Genomic DNA, 24,554 nt, shown 5'->3' on the forward strand with positions numbered 1-24,554 from the left:
GCTTTGGTAAAGTTTATTTCTGGTTTTATCCCCTTTTATTTTCATAGCTTATAGTCAATTGTGTAGGTCTTTTAGTATTTTTTGTAATTCTTTTTTTGCTTGTATATATTTTATGCACTGCCCAGTTTCAGGATATTAAATTATACAATTAATAAGGGACTTCTGTGTACTAAGCTAGGGCTCATATCTCTGGAGAGATTGTTGCATTGTAGTGTATGTGCTAGGTCTAAGTTAATTGCCAACCTGTATGCAATTGCACCATGTGCTGGTCGATTGCATGCAGATTGTAAACTAGCAGGTCTGCCAGATGGAGATCTGTGTGTGTGTGTGTGATTACTTAGCAAACCAGTCTGCCAAAAAACTGTTGGGTGATGGCAGGATACCGTCTAGTGTGTGGACAGTGGGAAGAGTGATTAACATTGGGGTTCCAGGTGTCAGAAACTTAGAAGTTGTGTGCCAATTGCTAAACTCCTCCCCCACCCTTAGAGTACACCAGATTGTATATCAAATTTGTATCTGCCTGTGTGTGGTCAGCCAGCTGGATTGGATTGGAGTCTTCCTCTCTAGTAGTGGCCAGGGGTAGTGGAGGCTGCGTAAGTGTATCAATCGGTCTTACTTGCATAGAATCATTTCCAAGTCAAGGACCACGCCCCAGACATGCATTTCCTGTGACAATTATGATTGTGTACACCAGGGAATTGCACTGGTATAAGCAACCATTTTTACTGAATAAAATTGATTCATTCAGTGTGTTTTGTTGTGATTTGTCACATCTATTCACATGGTACAGATGGGCTGTGATTGGCCCAGTTTTTACCATGTGATCACTGTGACCAATTACAGCTAGCAACACAATTGTACACAATAGATGACATGAAAGGAAGCCATCCATTTTTTACAATTATTATGTGATCTGCGGTGATTGGTCACAGCGATCACATGGTACCAGCAGCAGGCCGTTACACTGATCAGGCATTGGGTGTGTCATATGACATCCACCCGGATCGACGAACGTCCCTCCTGGCCATCATTTTGCTATAGCTTGGGCAGGAACAGGTTAAGCACCCGTACACTTTTTTTTTTAATCAGAGGATGGGGGGGAATGGACTATTCCCCCATCCCCACATTCCAGGTGGATGGGGAAATCTTTATTCGGACAGTGGGGAGACTTCCCTGCCATCAGGATACTCTGATCCGTGCTGATTGAGTGGAAAAAGCATGACAGGGTGATTGTACAGAAATGGATCGGCAAGTGCCCATGCGATGGTTGAAATTTGGCCCATCCATGTTGAACTAATCAAAATTCAATCCGAGTATGGTCATCTCAAACCTGGTCTTCTCCTGGGTTCCAGATCTTAGGCCATTTGGATTGGCCAATCCTAGATAACTTAACTCCCACATATGCACATGGGAGTTACTACATTCAAAATACCCTGAGCTGTGAATCTGGAGAAGAGAAGTCTAAAAATAAAACATAAAATATCTCCATGGGAGAGGGTTTTACTGTAGGGCCAGGGTCCTCAATAGGCGGACTCCGGGCCGCCTCCGGACCCACACGGATTAAAATCTGGACCGCCGAAGCGGTCTGCTTCCTTCTGTCTCAGCGGGGGACAGAATGGAGAGGATCGGGAGGATCGGAGTGGCTGTGTTTAGCGCTGCATGATTACAAAAAGCCGAGTACAAGTTCTTCTGCGGCGGAGAGTATGTCCTACAAAGTCCCGCCTCCTGGGCCGGCTCTTACCTATGATAGACAGAACACTGGTGATGTCTATCATAGGAGCCGGTGTCCAGGAGGCGGGACTTTGTAGGACATCCTCTCCGTCGGGTAAGAAGAACTTGTACTCGGCTTTTTGTAATCATGCAGCGCTAAACACAGCCACTCCGATCCTCTCAATTCTAACCCCCCCACTGATGACAGAAGGAAGCAGACCGCTTTGGCGGTCCAGATTAATGGGGGCACAAACACTGGTCACTCTGCATTATTGGGGGCACAAACACTGGTCACTCTGCATTATTGGGGGCACGCACACTGGTCACTGCATTATTGGGGGCACGCACACTGGTCACTGCATTATTGGGGGCACAAACACTGGTCGCTCTGCATTATTGGGGGCACGCACACTTTTCACTCTGCATTATTGGGGGCACACACACTGGTCACTGCATTATTGGGGGCACACACACTGGTCACTCTGTATTATTGGGGGCACGCACACTGGTCACTGCATTATTGGGGGCACAAACACTGGTCACTCTGCATTATTGGGGGCACGCACACTGGTCACTGCATTATTGGGGGCACGCACACTGGTCACTCTGCATTATTGGGGGCACGCACACTGGTCACTGCATTATTGGGGGCACGCACACTGGTCACTCTGCATTATTGGGGGCACGCACACTGGTCACTGCATTATTGGGGGCACAAACACTGGTCACTCTGCATTATTGGGGGCATGCACACTGGTCACTGCATTATTGGGGGCACGCACACTGGTCACTCTGCATTATTGGGGGCACACACACTGGTCACTGCATTATTGGGGGCACAAACACTGGTCACTCTGCATTATTGGGGGCACGCACACTGGTCACTGCATTATTGGGGGCACAAACACTGGTCACTCTGCATTATTGGGGGCACAAACACTGGTCACTCTGCATTATTGGGGGCACGCACACTGGTCACTGCATTATTGGGGGCACAAACACTGGTCACTCTGCATTATTGGGGGCACGCACACTGGTCACTCTGCATTATTGGGGGCACACACACTGGTCACTGCATTATTGGGGGCACAAACACTGGTCACTCTGCATTATTGGGGGCACGCACACTGATGAACTGCATTATTGGGGGCACAAACACTGGTCACTCTGCATTATTATTAAAAAAGAATAGCGCGCAAATGCAAAAGAAATTACTACCAAATCTGAAGAGAGTCCATAAATAAAAATGGGGGTTTGGTCCCACCATATGGCCATATCGTGCTCAAGCCCACTACTGCGTCAAAATACCCCATTATCAGTGGGTCCTATACTATCCATGAAAAAGAGATGAATCCAGCCCTTCTAACCCTTGGAGATAACACTCCTTGCTGGGGAAGATGTGCAAATGCACTACAGGGGACTCCTCCTATATCCACTTGATGGTGGACACTGATTGAGTACAGGTGTGTGTGGGGGGTGGGGAGGGCTGCTCAACCTCGATAGTCTGGTCAGACCGAATACATAATAAACAGGCAAAAAATTTGGGGGAGCATACCCATGTATTTCCAAAGCTGCTGCAGCTATGAACCAAAAGACATGTATATTAAAAAAAAATAGCGCGCAAATGCAAAAGAAATTACTACCAAATCTGAAGAGAGTCCATAAATAAAAATGGGGGTTTTGCCACTCTGCATTATTGGCGGCACGCACACTGGTCACTGCATTATTGGGGGCACAAACACTGGTCGCTCTGCATTATTGGGGGCACAAACACTGGTCACTCTGCATTATTGGGGGCACGCACACTGGTCACTGCATTATTGGGGGCACAAACACTGGTCACTCTGCATTATTGGGGGCACAAACACTGGTCACTCTGCATTATTGGGGGCACGCACACTGGTCACTGCATTATTGGGGGCACAAACACTGGTCGCTCTGCATTATTGGGGGCACGCACACTGGTCACTCTGCATTATTGGGGGCACACACACTGGTCACTGCATTATTGGGGGCACAAACACTGGTCACTCTGCATTATTGGCGGCACGCACACTGGTCACTGCATTATTGGGGGCACAAACACTGGTCACTCTGCATTATTGGGGGCACGCACACTGGTCACTCTGCATTATTGGGGGCACACACACTGGTCACTGCATTATTGGGGGCACAAACACTGGTCACTCTGCATTATTGGGGGCACGCACACTGGTCACTCTGCATTATTGGGGGCACACACACTGGTCACTGCATTATTGGGGGCACAAACACTGGTCACTCTGCATTATTGGGGGCACGCACACTGATGAACTGCATTATTGGGGGCACAAACACTGGTCACTCTGCATTATTGGCCGCACGCACACTGGTCACTGCATTATTGGGGGCACAAACACTGGTCGCTCTGCATTATTGGGGGCACGCACACTGGTCACTCTGCATTATTGGGGGCACGCACACTGGTCACTCTGCATTATTGGGGGCACGCACACTGGTCACTCTGCATTATTGAGGGCACACACACTGGTCACTCTGCATTATTGGGGGCACACACACTGGTCAATCTGCATTATTGGGGGCACACACACTGGTCACTCTGCATTAATGGGGGTACGCACACTGGTCACTCTGCATTAATGGGGGCACGCACACTGGTCAATCTGCATTAATGGGGGCACGCACACGGTCGCTCTGCATTAATGGGGGCACGCACACTGGTCAATCTGCATTAATGGGGGCACGCACATGGTCGCTCTGCATTAATGGGGGTACGCACATGGTCGCTCTGCATTAATGGGGACACACACATGGTCGCTCTGCATTAATGGGGGCACACACATGGTCGCTCTGCATTAATGGGGGCACGCACATAGTCGCTCTGCATTAATGGGGACACGCTCTGCATTAATAGGGGCACACACATGGTCGCTCTGCATTAATGGGGGCACGCACATGGTCACTCTGCATTAATGGGGGCACGCACACTGGTTGCTCTGCATTAATGGGGGCACGCACATGGTCACTCTGCATTAATGGGGGCATGCACAATGGTCGCTCTGCATTGGATGGGGGCAAGTTTTGGGGAATGCCTTTTTTTGTTGTTGGCGTTCTGTATTTGGAATTTGACGGTCACTTTTCCGGACCTCGGACTGAATGGAAAATTTGTAAGTGGACCTTTCAAGTTTACATTTGAGTACCCCAGCTGTAGGGGAAGGCTTCTCCCTAAAGGCTATTACTGAGCAAATGTTTGTAGCCGCTATGGAATTTTCAGTGTTCTGAAAACCTAAAATTCTCCCAGTGGAACCACTCTGTAGCAACTTTATTGATTTGAAATATACAGCAGGTAAAATAAGTATTGAACTCATTATTATTTTTCTAAGTAGATCTATTTCTAAAGGTGCTATTGACATGAAATTTTCACCACGTCGGTAACAACCCATGCAATCCATACATACAAAGAAACCAAAACAAATAAGGTTAGAAATGAAGGTTATGTGTAATAAAATGGAATCACACAGGTAAAAAGTATTGAACACGCTAACTGAAATGTATTTAATACTTTGTAAAAAATTCTTTGTTGGTAATGACAGCTTCAAGACACCTCCTGTATGGAGAAACTAGTTGAATGCATTGCTCATGTGTGATTTTTGCCCATTCTTCACCACAGGCAGTCTTCAAAATTTTAAAGGTTCACTGGGCCTCTTCGATGAACTCTGATCTTTAATTCTTACCATAGATTTTCTATTGGATTCTAGTCAGGTGATTGGCTGGGCCGTTCTAGCAGCATTATTTTCCTTCTTTGAAACCAGTTGACAGTTTCCTTGGCTTTGTGTTTGGGATCATTGTCTTGCTGAAATGTCCACCCTCGTTTCATCTTCATCATCCAGGTAGATGGCAGCAAATTTTTATCAAGAATGTCTTGGTACATTTTTCTATTCATCCTTCCTTCAATATGAAGTTTGCCAGTACTGTATGCTGAAAAACAGCCCCAAACCATGATGTTCCCACCTCCAAACTTTATTGTTGGTATGGTGTTTTTGGGTTGATGTGCAGTGCCATTTGACCTCCAAACATGGTGTGTATTATGGCAATTTTCAACTTTTTCAGAGTTCAAATTTGGTCTCATCTGACCAGACTATATTCTTCCAGTATTTCACAAGCTTGTCTAAATGTTGTGCTGCAAGCATGAAACAAGCTTTAACATGCTCTTTCTTCAGCAATGGAGTTTTGCGTAGTGGGCGTGCATGCAGGCCATGGCGGTTGAGTGCATTACTTAATGTTTTCTTTGAAAAAAAATCATACCTACTAATTCCAGGTCTTTCTGAAGCTCTCCACAAGTGGTCCTTGGCTCTTGGACAACTGTTGTGATCAGGGCTCAAAATTTAAAGTCCTGAGCTACTAGCCAGGCCTGAAGGGTTACTCGCCACCAGTTGCCCCACCCAACTTCTACCCTGCTCCGCCGCTAATTCCGCCCCTAAACACGCCCTCATAAATTATCTCATAAAATTACACTGTTAAATGTTTTTGCATTAATGCAGAAGTTACAAAAATAAATATTAACAACAACGTTTTCAGTGCCCATCAGTGCCCATCAGTGCAGCCTAATCAGTGCCCATCGAGGGTCTGGAACCCCCCAAATCACCCTCCTAGTACCCCCCCCCCCAAATTGCACCTCCTAGAACAAATCCTACCCGTCAAAATTTTCCCCTAGCACAAAAAACCCCCATTATTCTTACTGGTACAACCCCCCCCCCCCCAGAATACCCCCTTTTAACAGCCCCAAGACTTCCTGTTCTGGCACAAATCCATCCCCCCACCCCATTCCAATAATCTCTTCAAGGACGATCCCCAAATCCCCACTCCTGGCACAAATCCTCCCCCCCCTCCCCCAGCACGAATCACTCCTCCTAGCACCCTCCCCCCCAATTCCCCTGCTAGAAGAAATCATATATTGTCACCTCTCAAATTCCCCCTCCCCCCCATATCAATCCCACCTAGAAGTAATCATCTTCTCCCCACCCCTCCCAGTACAAGTACTTTTTGGGGGATTGTCCTGGGGGGGGGGGGAATTTGTACTAGGAGGGGTGGGGAGAAGATGATTACTTCTAGGAAGGATCAATATGGGAGGGGGGGGGGGCTGTGCTGAGATGGGGGGGTTGTGCTAGGAGGGGGGGGGTTGTGCTAGGAGGGGGGGCTGTGCTGAGATGGGGGGGTTGTGCTAGGAGGGGGGGATTGTGCTGAGATAGGGGGGAATGGGCTAGGAGGGGGAGGGGGGATTGTGCTGAGATGGGAATTTGGGAGGTGACAGGATAAGATTTGTGCCCCCAGTGCAGTTCTCCCTTTCCTCCAGCAGGCAGACCTCAGATACAGCGCGGCACATCCCTCTGTTATTCTCCTCTTCTGAGGCTCCTTCTCTTCATATGTCAGAGCGGAGGAGGAGCCTAAGAGAAGCCTATTCCTATTCTTAAAGCTTTGCACAGACAGCTGGCGGGAGAGATGCGGCTGCAGAAGGGGAAGAAGATTGCAGCTCAGGAATGACACTGGATGTCAGATCGGGACTATACAGAGTTTGTTATCCCCCTCTCCTCCCAGAAAACAATGTGGAAAGGGGGCGGGTAACAAACTCTGTATAGTCCGGATCTGACATTCAGTGTCCTTCCTGAGCCGCAATCTTCTTCCCCTTCTGCAGCCACATCTCTCCCGCCAGCTGTCCGTGCAAAGGTTTAGGAATTGTCTTCTCCGCTCCACCTCCGCTTTATTTAAGGTGAAAAGAAGTCCCGATCTGACGACCGCTATTGACAGGCACCCTCCACCTCCCATACTACAGACGCCCAGGGCAGCCGTCCACCCACCCCTTGTACCGGCTCTGGACTTAACATGAGATGATCGGCTTACCCCCTCCATCAGTACTGCTGGCCGCCTAATGTCAGAGCGCCGGATCATCCCGCTGTAACAGCTTGTAATTGTCGGGCGCTCGCCGACATACACAGTCCCGCCTCCTAGCCCGGCTTGTTTGATTGACGTCGCACGTCCTGGTTGGCCAGGTGTTATGTCTATCAAAGAAGCCGGGCTAGGAGGCGGGACTGTGTATGTCGGCGAGCGCCCGACAATTACAACTAAAGCTGTTACAGCGGAATGATCCGCAGCTCTGACATTATCCGGCTTTCCTCTCCTCTCTTCCCCAGAGCTCGCCCAACATAATTTTCCACTCGCAAAATGCGAGAAGGCGAGTGGAAAATTTGAGGGCTGGTTGTGATAATTATTTTCACTCCTCTGTCAGAAATATTGCAAGGAGTACCTGGTCATGGCTGGCTTATGGTGAATTATGTTCTTTCCCCTTCCAGATTATGGCCCCAACAGTGCTCACTGGAACATTCAGAAGTTTAGAAATACTTCTGTAACCAATGCCATCAGTATGTTTTGCAACAATAATGTTACACAGGTCTTGAGAGCTTTTTGCTTTTACCCATCATGAGAGGTTTCTTGTGCGACACCTTGGTAATGAGATACCTTTTTATAGGCCAGCAGTTGAGCCTGAACTAGCTGATATTAATTTTCACTGACAAGGAGCAGGATTGCTCTCTAATTACTGATAGATTTCAGCCTGTGTCTTTTTCTGTGCTTTTTTGCACCTTCCTTTCTTCAGGTGTTCAATACTTTTTCCTTTTGTCATTCCATTTATTACACATAACCTAATTTCAGAACTTATTTGGTTTTGGTTTCTTTGTATGTATGGATTGTATAGGTTGTTACCAACGTGGTGAAAATTTCACATCAATAGCACCTTTAGAAATATATTTACCTATATGATAAGGCTTACCTATAGGTACTGTAAATATCTCCTAAACATGTACCGTTTAGGAGATATTTACCTTACATGCAGCCAGTGACGTCACTGGGGCATGCGCTCTGAAGGAACGGCCGCTGGTGCCGTTCCTTCAGAGCCCCGTGCCGTAACCGTCGGCTCCCGCGCGCGTGTGCGGGACTGACGTCACCGCGGCTCCGGCCAATCAGATGGCCGGATGCCGCGATCCCGGAAGACGGGCGACTGAACAGGTCGCCCGTCATACAGGTAAGCGGGCAGCACGGCGGGGGCTCGTTCTAAGGTAAGTATTTCATAATGAGCTAGTATGCGATGCATACTAGCTCATTATGTGTTTCTCTTTCAAGTTGTAAAAAAAAAAAAAAAAGTTAAACGAGTTTACAACCTCTTTAACCTTCCTAGTGGTATTCCCGAGCGTGACTCGGGGTTACATTTTAGAGCCAAAAGCGGTAACCCCGAGCCACACTCGGGGTAGCGCTAGGAAGATCGCCGGATCCTGGAAGAGGTTTTACTTACCTTTTCTCCGGGATCCAGCGATGTATGCGGGCGGTATGCGGCGGCGTAGCTTCCTCCCGATCGTCTGTCAGCCCCGGCTTCCGTCTCCGGCGACGTGACGTCCGCCGGGGGTGGAACCGGCGGCAAATTCAAAATGTATAACACACAAACACACTGATACACTGTAATCCTATTGGATTACATTCCCTAAATAAAATAAAATTGACCTTTGATTGCCCCCCAGTGCTTTCTCCATTGCACTTCCTGCATTATTCCTATACATTGTATCTGGATCATTGCAGAGCGACCATGGCCTCAAACAAGCACGCCGCAACATCAAAAGCGATGTATGACCTGCTGGGGGAGAGCGACAGCGATCCCGAATCGCATGCAGAGTGGAGTGACAGCGATTCATGGGGAAGCTCGTTATCCAACGCTGAAAGTGAGTTCAGTGATGATGCTGTGACTGTGCCGAGCGATGTGCGTACTCGGTGCGTGATCGACTGCGGGACGGAGCACGTAGCGCCCCCAAGGTTCCCCTTTAGCGGAGCACCTGGTCTCAAAGTCGATGTTGAGGAGGATAACCCCTTGGCGTATCTGCAACTTTTTTTGACTGATGAGGTTAATCGAAAAAATTGTTGTGGAGACCAATCGGTACCAGGAACAACAAGCCTGCAGCACATCGGCGGTTTTCAAGGAGCAGGATGTGGGAACCCGTTACCAGTGCGGATATCTGGAAATTCCTGGGCCTAATTATTCTGCAGGGAGTGGTGGGGAAACCCCTGCAGAAGTGGTATTGGACCACAAATAAATTATTGGCCGCACCTTTTTTTGGTACCGTTATGTCGGAGTACAAATTTTCCCTTATTATGAGATATTTGCACTTTGCCAATAATGAGGATTTTGATGAGACTTCTCATCCGGCTCCGAAGCTGAAAAAGATCTGGGACATTTACCAATTAATTTTGAAAAATTTCCAGGAGTCCTATGTCCCAGAAAGAGACATTTGCATAGACGAAAGTCTTATGGCATATAAAGGGAGACTTAGCTGGATCCAATATATTGCGTCCAAGCGAGCACGCTTTGGAATCAAATCTTTTATGCTGTGTGAATCCAGCTCTGGCTATATTTGGAACTCGGTCCTATATACCAGGAGAGGAACCAAGTTCAACCAAAGGTTCAGCAGCTATGGGATGGCAACTGCTTCTGTTCTGACGCTGATTGAGCCTCTGCTGGATCAGGGGTACTGTGTCACCACAGACAATTTTTATACGTTCCCCAGAACTGTTTGAGTTCCTTCTACAGCATAAGACAGATGCGTATGGGACCGTCAGAGCAAACCGGCGAGACATGCCCCCCAGCTTTGCCAACAAAAAACTCAAGCCCGGAGAGTTAGTTGCCTGGCAGAAAGGTAAAATGTTGGCACTTAGATGGCGCGACAAAAAAGATGTCTGCCTGATGAGCACCATCCATAACACCGCCACTGTCATGGTCCATACAAAAGGGGGAAAAGATGTTCTGAAACCGCAACTGGTCCTGGATTATAATAACACCATGGGAGGTGTGGACAGAGCCGACCAGGCCATGACTTTCTATCCAGCAATGCAGAAACAGCAGAAAAAATATTATAAAAAAAATATTCAGACACCTCCTGGAGCAGTGTTTGTGGAATGCCTTCATTCTGCTAAAAAAGAAGAGTGACAGGCCTGTGATCCATGCGGACTTTGTGTGGGAAATTGCGGGGCTCATTTTTCTCAGGCACCAGACACCAACAGTAAGTAGATCCGGACGCCGTGCTGCTGGTGTTGTGAACCCCGAACGCCTGACCGGTCGTCATTTTATGGACCACATTCCACCGACGGAGAAGAAGACTGCACCCACAAGAATGTGTGTGGTTTGCTGTTCCAAGCACGACGACACCGGGCGGAAAATAAGAAAGGAAACGCGGTACTACTGTTCAGACTGTGATGTTGGCCTTTGCGCTGTACCCAGTTTCAAAATTTTCCACACCCGGGACGTTTATTGAAGCAGTATGACAAGTAATATTGCATCCTTTTTGGGGAAAAAAAATATATTGCATCCTTGTTTGACAAAAAAAAAAATGTCAGTGTTTTTGATTACATGATTTACTATAATTTATTGAATAAAAAGTGTTATTTTTTGGAAAAAAAAGTGTTATTATTATATTATTTTATAGTTATTTATTATATTATAATTTAGGATTTTGTGTTTCAAACTTTATCATACTCGGGATGTTATAAAGAAGAACACACGGTAAAAAGAAATCATATGTAAATAGCTGGTTTGGGCTGCTCATTCTCAAGAATTGCAAGCAAAATAATGGTACCGCTTTCAGCACCAAAAATCCGAAAGAATCATACCACCAGGGAGGTTAAAGCTGAAGTTTTGGCATGGCAATTGTTACATGGTTGAGTTTGGCCCAATGTAAGGCCCCTTTTATACAGGGCAGATGGTGCTCTGACCAGCTCAGATCCCCTGCTGAGCAGAGCGGGCAGAAGACACATCCATGTCCGCTAAGTTTCTACAGAGCGGACACAGACAAAGTCTACTCTGCTGTATGGGCGGCTGGGAGTAAATAGACTCCGCTGTCCGTTTACCCCCAACTACCTTCTGATCCACTAAAATGGAAAAAGGACAGACCCCCTTCTGTTTTTGTTTTAGCAGACCTGGAGGTAGGTGGGTGTAAATGGATACAAGTCCGTTTACACCCGCCTGTCCAAAAGAATGCATAGACCTTCTGATTAGGCCCCCCTTAAAAACTGACAGGTGGACCTGATCAGATCGCACATGTGAAAGGGGACTAAGTATATATACAGTATGTGCCTCACCTGTGGGATCCCTGTGAAAACTGGAAATTATTGTAGAAGACACCGCTACTATAGTGAATGCCGACAGCTTCCAGGTCTCGTTACTAAAAACACCCGTTCCCTTGGCACAGGCATTGCTCAGAGAACACTTTGCATTTTTTCAGTAAATGCAAAATATTCTTAGATTGGACAAGGTGGAGATTGTGATTTCATTACCCTGCCCTTGCTACTTTGTCCGATCAGAGAATGCTTTGCGTTTGTTGAGAGAATGAATGCTCCCTGAATGGCGCCCATGCCGATGGAACGAACGCCCTCATGAATTTACAATGCAGCAGGGCAGCCATTGGAAACCAGTGGAGATCACTATAACCGTGCCTACTATGGTAATTTTCAGCTTCCTGGAGGATCCCACAAGTATGGCACATACAGTGCTCAGCATAAATGAGTACACCCTAACAGATTTGTCAAAAAAACCTTTACATTCCTTTCAGAATCAACATTTTCTATGAGACACTAGACTACATAATACAACCAAGATTTGTTTATTTTCACACACAAAAAAAGGATTTTTCCTAACAAATTAAATCAAGACAATGTTGCAAAAATGAATACACCCCAATGAAAGTCTTAGGAGCAAAGCAAAAATTTTAGACATACAAAATCCTAATTAACAAGAATTCTACTACAGGTAAGCCAAATTATTCATAAAACAGGTGTCCATCAGACCGATGATTATAAAGTTAGTCTTACCGGTAATTCTGTTTCCAGTAGTCTTTCAAGGCAGCCCTTGCGAGATGGAACTCTTCCCACTAGTCAGGAAACACACTGCCAATTTTCTCTCCTTTTAAAGGTGGTCACTCAGGTCCCTGGTCAGTCATCCAAGTAAACTGAAGGTCAGAATCTGAAAAATACGTAAAACACAACCCCAACAGGTTAAACATTAGGGTGGGAACGTGCTGCCCTGGAAGATTACTGGAAAAACCCAATTTTTTCCCCCAGTCTTTCAGGTCATCCCTTGGGAGGATAACCAAGTACTCACCAGACTAGGGTGGGGCAATGACTTGGAGGACTTTCCTACCAAAAGCCTTGTCCAGGCTGGATATTAGATGGAAGTGAAGAACTTGGACCAAGTTGACGCTTTACAAATTTGCTTTTGGGGTAGTGCCGCCTTTTCTGCCCATGAAGCCGCTACCCTTGTAGAATGAGCTCTAAGATGTTTTGGAGGTGTCACTTGCATAATCCCATAGCACTCCATAAGGGTTAACTTAATCCACTTTGCCAGTGTGTTCTCGGAGGCCTGTTTACTCCTGCATAAAGAATGAACAGGGGAGTCTGAGGACCTGAATTCACTTGTGACTTCTAGATACCCTAACAAGCACCTCCTGACATCTAGCAGGTTCAGCTCTTGCTCCCTACTATTGGAAGGTGAAATACAAAAAGGTCGGCAGCACACTATATCTTGTGATTTGTGGAAGGCAGACACCACTTTTGGTATAAAACATGGGCCAGTTTGTAGAACTCTGTAATAAATCTTTAGGAAAGGCTCACTGACTGATAGAGCCTGTAGCTCTCCTATTCTGCGAGCCGTAGTGATAGCCACCAGAAAGGCTGTTTTCAATGTCAACAGGTGCAGTGAGGTATACTGTAAAGGCTCAAAAGGGGGCTTTGACGATACCCCTAAGTACCACTGATAAATCCCACGTGGGAATCGTCTTGTAAAGTCTGTTCTGATACACTGATAGCACTGGTATCTGAACCTTCAGGGTACTGAGCGCTAGGCCCTCATCAGCACCCTGCTGTAAGAATTCCAAGATTGTTGGTGTATCCATAGTTAGCCTGTCATTTTCTATGCACCAGCTATTGAATTTTTCCCACGTTTTCCTGTCAATGGCTCTGGCATTAGGCTTTCTGGTGCTCAGAAGCGTAGCTACCACTCTTTCCGAGAGCCCTTTTGACCTTGGGAGGTCCTCCTCAGTAGCCAGACCGTCCAATTGAAGCTTCCTTGCTTGAGGCCTGCTAGAGGTCCCTGATGCAACAGGACCTCCCTGAGAGAAAGTGCCCTGGGCTGGGCTGCTAAAAGAACCAATCCCTTTTGGGCCAGTACAGTGCGATTAGTATTAATATCATCTGTTCCTGTAGGAATTTGTTCAGGACCCGAGGAATCTGATGCACCTGGGGGGGGGCGCAAAACACATCTTGAAATGCCAGAGATTTTGAAGTGCGTCATCCCTAAAGCCTGATCTCGCTGGTTTAGTGAATAGAAAGCTTGCGCCTTGGCATTTTTGCGGGACGCGATCAGGTCTATGTCTGGTACTCCCCCATCAGGCTGCGATTTCTGTGAACACTTCCGGATGTAGTTCCCACTCTTCCTGCAAGATTTCCTTGCAACTGAGGACATCTGCCACTTGGTTGAAATCCCCCTTGAGGTGACCCGCTGTCGGGGATAGCATGTTCCTTTCTCCCCACCGGCAGATTTGATTTAAATTCCTGATCAAGTATGGGCTTGCTGACAAATGCTACTGTCGTGGCATTGTCTGACAGGATTAGGACATGGTGACCCCTCAGTTGTCTCTGGAAATGATCGATCGCTTGGGCAACTGCCAAAAGCTCCTTCCAATTTGAGGATGCCTGGGCGTCGTCAGGGCCCACTTTCCCTGAGCAGGTTGGCCTGTCAGTGAACTCCTCAAACCACTCTGCTCGCGTTGGTTGTTAATGTGTGTGAGACTGGGAAGGACCAGGCCAGGAACTGACTTAAATTTGAGTGGTTCCTCCACCACCATAATAATGCTCTCTTTACTGCTGCAGGGAGTAAAACTGTTCTGTCTAGATCCTCTTGACCTTGCTCTTGTAGAAGGAAGGGTTGTAGAGGCCTTTGGTGGAATTTTGCCCACTGGACAGCAGGATCTGCATTGTACATCAGACCCAGAATGAACATCCGTTCCCACCAGTCTCCCATGCTCTCTTCAGGATAACGTCCCCCCATTTATCCATGCAGTCTTTCAAGTGACCCATGTCTTCAAAAGGCCAATACTGACCTTTTAAAGACTTGACAGGGGAGCATCCAATTTTGGATTTTTGTTCCACACTGTTTTCGGGGTCGTCGTCAAATAGAAGCCTTCTTTTGTGACTGGCCGCAAAACATGGTTTCTTCTTAGGGTCTGCCCATTCCTTCCACATCACCTCAGACATCACCTGGTGGACGGGGAATACTTCGGATTACGCTGGTACATCATATCATGATTGGACGGAAGATCTTTTTCTTCCTCAATTTCCAGCATCTCATAGATGGCCCCTAAAAGGTCCCTAACATCATCCAAGAGCAGACTGAACTTGGGGCCCCTTTTTTCCTCCTCTCTACCGTCCTGCTCTGAATCTGAGCCATCGATGGCCACCTTACTGGTAACAAGGCTACCTGCTCAATCCCTCAGTCTCCTGAGACCTAGAGGCAACCGACCTTGGTGAGGCTACAAGAGAGGGATACCTAGTAGAAGCAGCTGGAGTTCTGACATCTGCAATCAGTTTCTTGAACGCCTTAAAAGGTGGATGTCATTTCATCCGTAACGGAGCGAAAGAAATTTGGTGTACAGGGCATCCAACTTTTTCCTGAGCAACCGGCCCACACAAACACAAACTACATAGCGGTTCTGTGTATTCCGAAGCAATCTTTGCCCCACACTTAGCACACCGCTTTTGCAAAATTGGCTTTGGCTCTTTCAGCAGCTTAGCCTGCCGAAAGATAAAACACGGGAGCCATGGTGGTGAGAAAACATCCCCCTCAACCATAAAAGTGCACATCCGGTGACACCTGTCATTAAACACTCCTTCGGTGCCCCAGCCCGTTAGGGACAACAGCCACCTGCTAAAGGACACCCCTGGGTACCTACCTATGTCCCCCTTGTGCACGCCTCCCCCCGAAGCTTGAGCGGATAGTAAATCATCATCCCCCTGCATTCTTGGGCTTGCCTGTGGCACTCTAACTGTCCCCTGCAGCCACCTTGACATGTCTGCACCAGCCAGGCCCAAGAAATGTTAATTCATTTGGAGGGATTTCCTCTCAAAATGGGATAGAAAGTGAAGGGAAATCTCTGCAAAGGAATACAGACGGTGGAAAAAAAAAACAACATCTGACAAGGATTAGTCAAGTTAGGAAAAGTTCTACTTTAACAAAGATGGAACTGCAACCACCTCACGGAGCCGTCCAAGCCATCCTTGGAGGTTAAAACCTTGACAGGAGCGTCTACTGATGAGAAGGGTTGACAAATTCAAGTTCACTGCAGTTAGCTAAAGAAGTAGAAAGGCAAACTAGGGTGATTGTTTTTGTCACTGCAGAGGAATGACTTGCATTGGTGTCATCCACGAGGAAGCCTCTCCCAATGTCCATGCACAAAAAAGGCCTGCCTAGAATTTGCCAGGGCCCACGCTAAAAAAGAAGACTACTGGGAGAAAATAAAGGCTTGAGACCAAGATAAAGGTTTTTGGAACGGATGGCTTCAAAATTGTATGGTGTCACAAACATGAGTAATACAAAGAAAAATGCATGGTGTCTACAGAGAAACGTGGTGGTGGCAGTGTCCATTTGTGGGGCTGCATGAGTGCTGCTGGTGTTGGGGAGATGTACTGCTCTATATTGGAAGAAAAGATGCTACCATTACTCTGTGCTCTTCGTGCACTTTTCCAATCGAGATGGGTTTGGGCGTATTCGGGATCCTAGTCCCAACCCATCTGCCCGATCCCACCTGGAAGCCGACACTGCACACCGCTAATGACAGGCAGTGAGACATTTCCTGCTTTGTGCAGCTACGGACCGGGAAATGCCTCACTGCCTGTGATTGGCGGTGTGCAGCGTCGGCTTCCTGGCAGGATCGGGCAGGTGGGTTGGGATTAGGATCCTGAACACGTCCGAGCCCATCTCTATTTTCCAATATGACAATGATCCAAAACACACATCTAAGGCCACTGATGCATTTCTGAAGAACAACATGGTAAAAGGGATTCAGTGGCCAAGTAGGTCTCCTGATCTTAACCCAATCGAACATCTATGGGGAATTCTGAAGAGACAAGTTGAGCTTCGCTTTCCATCCAGCATCCAGGCTATAAGAAAAGGTCATTCTTAAAGAATGAAAAAATGTTGCAATATGTCACCAACTTTTTCATTCGATGCCTAGGAGACTTGCTTGCTGTCCTTACAAATCACAGAGGTCATACAAAATACTAGATGTAGTAGTTTTTGTTGTGGAGTGTATTCATTTTTGCATCAATTTGATTAAAACTGAAGATTTTGTAATCTAAATTATATTATTAATCTTACTTTCATATAATGAGCTAAATAAATGTTCAATAAAACTAAAACGTCTTGTCAAAATTTTGGAAATCGTTCTTGTAATCGTTCAGATATTGATTAAAAATCTTACTTTTCAAAAAGGGGTGTACTCATTTATGCTGGGCACTGCACATACTTACATTGATACAAGTTGAACCAATTTAACTGTAAAAATTGCCATACCTAGAATTCAACTTTAATCAATTTCTCATTTTCATAATCCTTATTAAAAGAGGGTTAAACATTGCTACAACCACCAACATATCATTGGTGCAGGTTCATTTTATAAACAAGTTGCTGTTAAAAAAAGATATTGAACAAATGAAGTTTACAAGGTTTAGATGGAACTGTAACAACAGTGCGGAACTACAGACACTTTTGTGGTTCTTGTAAGTACCTCTTTGTTAGTCTTGTGAAGCCCCTTTGATCCTAGGCCCAGGCTGTACATGAAGTTGAGATTAATCCCTGCCCCTCTTTCCAACATTAAAGCAATTGTAAAGGGAACATTAAAAAAAACACACAACAAACAAGTCTATACTTACCTGCTCCGTGCAATGGAATTGCACAGAGCGGCCACGAACCTCCTTTTCTCGGGTCTCCTACTGGCACTCCTGGCCCCTCCTCTCTGTCCAGTGCCCCCACAGGAAGCCACTTCCCATGGGAGAACTCTTGTGTGCGCGCTCCCAAGCTCCTCTGCTGCTTCTATTTACAGACAGCTGGACTTGGCCCTGTTCCCTCGTCACTGGCTTTGATTGACAGCACTGGGAGCCAATGGCTCCCAACGCCCCAGCAAAGCCAGCGAGACCCGGAAGTGAGGGGAGAGAACTGCAGACGTGCACAGTGCTAGATCAAATTAGGGCTCAGGTAAGTAAAAGGGAGGGTGAGGAGGAATACTGATGCCAAAACATTTCTTACCCTAATACAAAGGCATGCATTAGGGTAAAAAATGTTTAGACTTCAGAGCCACTTTAAAGCTGAACTCTTCTCTCTCTTCTGGAGATGTGATGTCTATGAGCTCCCTCATCACCGCCTTCTTTCGAGTTTGAGTTCTTTGGCCATCCTGACGGATCGTGTTAAGATGATATATCACCATATGCCAAAATTGTACATGGAGCTGTGCAAAGGGGAACAGGCAGGTAAGAATGCTTTACTACTGCAGGAGACACTGTGGAGGGAATTCAATTAAGCATTTGCACTAGGCCTGCACGATATTGGGAAAAAAATATATTGCGATAATTTTTTTCCAATTTTTGTGGAGAAATATAAAGGAGGTTGGCTGCAGCCCACTTCTATTATATAACCCCTTCCAGGGTTATATTCTGATTATAAAAAGGAAGAGGAAGTGATTGGCGCTGCCAGTATATATGTGAAATACAATAACTAATCTATAGTGACATGGTGTGTATAAAAAAAAAGGAAAAGTAGATGTATGTATGTATGTATGTATATGTAGAGGAAAATAATTAATATATAAATATATAAATCACCTCTGAATTATAAATAATTTATTTTCCTCTACATATACATACATCTACTTTTCCCTTTTTGTATACACACCATGTCAATATAGATTATTTATTGTATTTCACATATATACTGCTACTGGCAGTGGTGGTAGGAGGCTGGAGCGGTGGATTAGAAAGGAGCACAGCCGCATACATTACATTGTGGATATGTGAATGCAGCGCTGCTTAAAAATATCAATATGAATAAATAAAAGTGTAAAAAACTGACGATCATATACTCATAATTATCATAAAATTATACAAACATATATTTCTAATAATCAAATAAATAGGATTAAATAAATATATTGTGCTTGAAATAAAAGTCCATTAATAAATCCTTCCGGAGTGGTGTGTCCTTCCCCAATATTTATAAAGTGCTTGAGTGCTTGATCTGTGCTTTACATGGGGTTTCCCCCTTCAGATGTCTACTTACCACTAAGTAGATATAAGCAGGCATGAATAATTAGACTTTGCACTTCGCATCTCCAATAAGGGAAGGAAAGAATGTTGCTGGAAGATCAAGGTTCATTCCCCGTGTCTTCAAGGAAAAAGACTATTCATAGTGAAGTTCGTTTAAACATCACATTTATTGGATATACAACGGGGGTTTATACTCACAAACATCACACAGTTACATGCAGGGAATAAAACAGAGCGGCTCGGTGGTGTGCTGATCCCGCAGCATGCAATCCTCCGGCCGGAGATCACGTGGTACTCGCTCTACCTATCGCTAGACGCGTTTCGCTGTGACACACAGCTTCATCTGTAGCTGACATGAGAGGCGTACCACTCGGTTTAAGTATGTTGCATTGCCACTCCTACTTGCTTTCAAGTCCGTAAACTAATACTTTGTATTGTATATGTTGCTACTATTCTCAATTGATTGGAAACATCGGAGTGGATGCTTTCTTATGTGAATGCTAATAGAGATAATTTAAAACAGTGATTATCTTTATTTAATATTAACTGATTTTGTTTAAAAACAATACAGGTTACTCCTTATTGCCCTCTCCTGGTGAGACCTGTATTTTTTTGGCAATAAAGGTTGATTCTAGCCCATACATCTTGCGATTGGTTATGAGCGATTCCATGTATATAGTTGGATTAAAATATCATTCTTAATTACACATGAATATTCAGTTTACAAGGCTGGGAAAATTAAATATCATAAGTAAATATATTATAAATACAGATTTATGCAAACAATTATAAAATTTATTTTAAAAAGTCCTTAAAATTATTAAATATGTTAAAATTATTAAAAATCATTAATAAAACAATTTATATCTAGGTCAACATTCAAACCTTTAGGTGTCATACTGTCTAATTTATGAATCCACCATGTTTCATTTTGTGAGATGGCTCTTTTCATGTTAGTGCCTCTCCAATGTTTTTCTACCGTATCTATTGCACAAAATTTCAATTTACTCGGATCTTTATTATGTACATTTCTGAAATGGTTGGACAGACTATGCTTTTTAAAGCCTTTTTTGATGTTGGCAACGTGTTCTCTAAGTTTGATCCTGAGTTCCCTGGTAGTCCGTCCTATATACTGGAGTCCACATTCACACTCCAATAGATAGGTGACATGGGTGGTCCTGCAGGTTATAAACTTTTCTATTTTATATTGTCGTTTAGTAACATTTGATTTAAAGTGCGTTTCTTTTTTGGATTTGTTATTTTTTCTACATGTGCGGCATATGACACAATTTCCGCACCTGTAGAATCCTTTTTGATCTAGGAACGTCACCGTTTTTTTCGGAGGGTCAGGTATATTTTTAGCAATTTTGTCTTTAAGGATAGGTGGTCTTCTGTAAATGAATCGTGGTTTTGTTGGTAAAATATTCTTAAAAGTGGGATCTCTCATTAAAATGGGCCAGTGAGTTTTAAAAATGTTCTCTAATTGCTTGTACTGCTGATTAAAATCTGTACAAAAGGCGATTTGATGGGTTTTCTTTACTTTATTTCTGGGTTTAAGTAATTCTTTTCTGTCCATATTTATGACTTTTTGTTGGATCTGATTAAGATTTGTGGTTTTATATCCTTTATTTTTAAATCTTTGCAGTAACATATTAGATTGCTGCAGGACTTTTATTTCAAGCACAATATATTTATTTAATCCTATTTATTTGATTATTAGAAATATATGTTTGTATAATTTTATGATAATTATGAGTATATGATCGTCAGTTTTTTACACTTTTATTTATTCATATTGATATTTTTAAGCAGCGCTGCATTCACATATCCACATTTTTAAAGAGCACTTGCACTTTTTTTGCAGCTAGCAGCTTTACTAAAAACACTTAATTTATTTATAGCACTGAGTGAGCACTCTTTCACTCAAATCCATAAGCGCAGGGTCCCTCAGTTCGCATACATTACATTACTCACTCGTGCAGGCTGCAGCCTGCCCCACACGTTCAGTGAGTCTCACTCTCCGCCCTAGTTTTCTCAATGGCACATTCAGGGAGCCAATCACGCCGTGAGTAGCGGCACAGCGAACCAATCAGGTGTGCAGGCACGCGTGATTGGTTAGCTGTGCAGCTGTTCACGGCGTGATTGGTTGCCTGAATGTGCCATTGAAAAAACTAGGGCGGAGAGTGAGACTCACTGAACGTGTGGGGCGGGCTGCAGCCTGCAGTGGATTGGATGTGTGAGTTCTCCTCCGAGTCCCTGCCTAACACGGAAGTCTGCGAGTCCTCCTGTCCTCCTCCGAGTCCCTTCCCCCTGCCTATACAAATATCGTGACCTCGGCGATATGAATATCGCCTACGGCCACAGAACGATAGTCGATATCATATCGACTATCGTTCAGCCCTAATTTGCACCACACTATTCTGGCAGTATGGCCATTTAAAGTATTTGTAAACCCCCCCCCCCAAAAAAAAAAGGATATCCTGTTCCCTTATAGCAGATTAAAAACAGCACAGTGCTTCTGCTGTCTAACCTGCCCCCTCTCTAAACTGTAAAAAAAAAACCTGGCTGATCCTGCCACTTCCAGTGAGCTGACCACGATAATCACGGCTGCTGAGCCCTGACTACCATGGTCAGCTTACGTCCCTCTGTCATCCACAGCTCTCCTGTCCTCCTCACCCCCTCCCTCTCTGCCTGTCAGCTCCCCTGTCTGTGTCACAGATGAGATACCTTTTCACATTTCACATCAAGTCACACAGGTACGTACCTACTTGGACTCCTGCTTTTTATGTGGAGTTCTTTTTGAGGACTATTTTATATGGACTGATTTTGATTCATGGACCTTTTGATAATATTTGGGACTTCTTTATAGACTTCTTTTTATCATTTCATATGAGCGCTGAAATTTTTATTTTTACCCCTGTTCTACAGCCTCTGCGCAAAAAAAAAAAAAAATATAATAATAATAATAATAAATAATAATAATAATAATAATTAATAATAATTAATAATAATATTGTTTGGGGGTTCCAAGTAGTTTTCTAGCAAAAAAATAAAAAATAAAAATGTTTTATACATGTAGGAGAGAAAATGTCAGAATTAACCTGGACTGGAAGTGGTTAAATATACAGTGATCTGAGTAGGGGACGGGGCCCTGGCTTAATTTCTGTTTGATAACTTACTTATGCTTTAATGACCCCCTATCTTCACCCCAGCTATATACTCTTTCACTACTGCACTGGTCCGTTCTGCTGCTTGGAGTGATAGACAAATTAAAAATATATTTTTTTTTTTACTTTTTTTTTCTGGATGTGGGAACACATAACCGTGTTTGCTGGCAGCTCGGGAGAAGAAGGAGCTATTTATATATAGGCAGCACAGGGGTATTTTTCTGTTTTTAGTTTATGGAGTGAAAGGAAGCCTTGTGTAGGGGGTTGTGGACACTAAAGTGTGCTAATAATTCCCATGTGCTGATATGCATCTAACACACATTGCAGTGCATTTTTTCAGCACATTGAAATGTGTTGCACAAAAATGCTACATACGTAGATATCCAATTTTTTTTTTTTTCCCCCCAACACATGCCAACCCAGCGCATTGGGGCAAACTGAAGCCATAGGACATAAGACATAAGACATTTTGCCTTGTCCTTGCATTGGAACTGTGCTGGGAAGCACGATAGCCATAACAAGGGCTAAGCTTTGAGTCGCAGCTCAAACTTTGTTACATGGGTGAGCCACATGCTCCTCCATACCTGGAAGTAGTGATGGGCTCGAGCATGTTCAGATCAAGCCCGCCAGGAAGCCGGCACTGCACACCGCCAATCATAGGCAGCGTGTGTATGTGCAGCGGCTGGTCGGGAAATTACTCACTGCCTATGTTTAGCGGTGTGCAGTGACAGCTTCCTGGCAGGCTCAATCCGAACATACCTGAGCCCATCACTACCTGGAAGTAGGGATTTTTCCTTCAGCTTCCAGCACTAAATGGAGCATCAAGTGGTATACATTAGACTGCTATAGACAAAAGGTCTCCCCCGCATACGGTAATAAAAAAAGATATAATTGGATTTTTGACTTACCGTGAAATCCATTTCTCTGATGTTCATTGACAGACACAGCTCCTGATCTTCTAGACCATTGGGTTATACTGCCCCATACAGGAGTAAAACACTAGGCAGAAAAAGAACTTGACTACGCCTATGGGCAGTTCCAGGAGGTATACTCCCTCCCTCTCTCTGCTATAGGTACTCAGTTTTGTTATAAGCAGTGTCAGAACTAATACAACTCCATAGAGGGATGGGTGCTGTGCCTGTCAATGAACATCAAAGAAATAGATTTTTACGGTCCAAAAATCACATTTTCGCTTTTGTTCATTGGTGGACACAGCTCCTGATCTTCTTGACCATTAGGACGTCCCAAAGCAGTGTCAAAACATGAGGGGTGGGAACAGCATGAAAAAATTCCCAAGGCTAAACCGTAGCCAACCAGGTAACAGAAGCTCAACCAAAACAACTGGAGCCCACCTGAAAAACACTACAAGCCCCCTAAACAGCAGCCTGCAAAACCTTGCGACCAAAAGAGGCACCCGCAGATGCCAACACATCCACTTAATAAAATTTTGTGAAAGTGTGCACCGATGACCAAGTAGGTTTACACCTGCATTACAGACGCCTGATGATGAAAGGCCCAAGAAGCACTAAGCGCCCGCGTAGAGTGCGCCTTCACAGGGAAAAGAGGGACCTAACCCTTAATCGAATAGGCCTGAGTCACTGTCTGATCCATCTAGAAATGGTTGTAGAAGAAGCGGATAGTCCTTTGAGGCCCATCCGTAAGCACAAATAGTGAGTCTGCCTTCCTAAAAAAGACTCCGTGGCTGCCAGGTACACCCAAATAGCCCAACCACATTCAGGGAATGCCAACACAATTTCCTTAGGAGGTTTTGGCCTGGGACACAAGAAAGGCAAAACAAAGTCCTCATTCAGATGGAAATCAGAGATCACCTTTGGAAGGAACGACGGACAGGGGCGAAGAACCACCTTATCTTTGTGGACCACCAAATAAATGAAACGAAAAGACAACGCCGCCAATTCTGACACCCTGCGCGCAGAGGTGATAGCCACCTTCTGGGATAGCATATTCTGGGATAGCGTAAGCAGGGGAATCTCCCAAATATTTTCAAAGGGAGGATTCTGTAGAGCTGAAAAGTACCAAGTTGAGATCCTAAGGCGGTAGTGGGGACCGCACCTGTGGAGTCAAATGTCGAACCCCCTGAACAAAAAGTATGCACCAGGGAGTGCGTGGCCATCTTCCCACCGAAGAATGCCGACTACCTCTAGAGCTGCCAATACACTTCTACACAATTGTCTGAATAAATTCACACCGGACACCCCTGAAGGCGATCCGTCGTTCAGGCACGGCCTGATCACTCAGTTTCAGGACACTGATCGGGAG

Source organism: Pelophylax lessonae (assembly GCF_965119305.1).
Source record: "Pelophylax lessonae genome assembly, chromosome: 1".
In the NCBI taxonomy this organism is placed as follows: domain Eukaryota; kingdom Metazoa; phylum Chordata; class Amphibia; order Anura; family Ranidae; genus Pelophylax; species Pelophylax lessonae.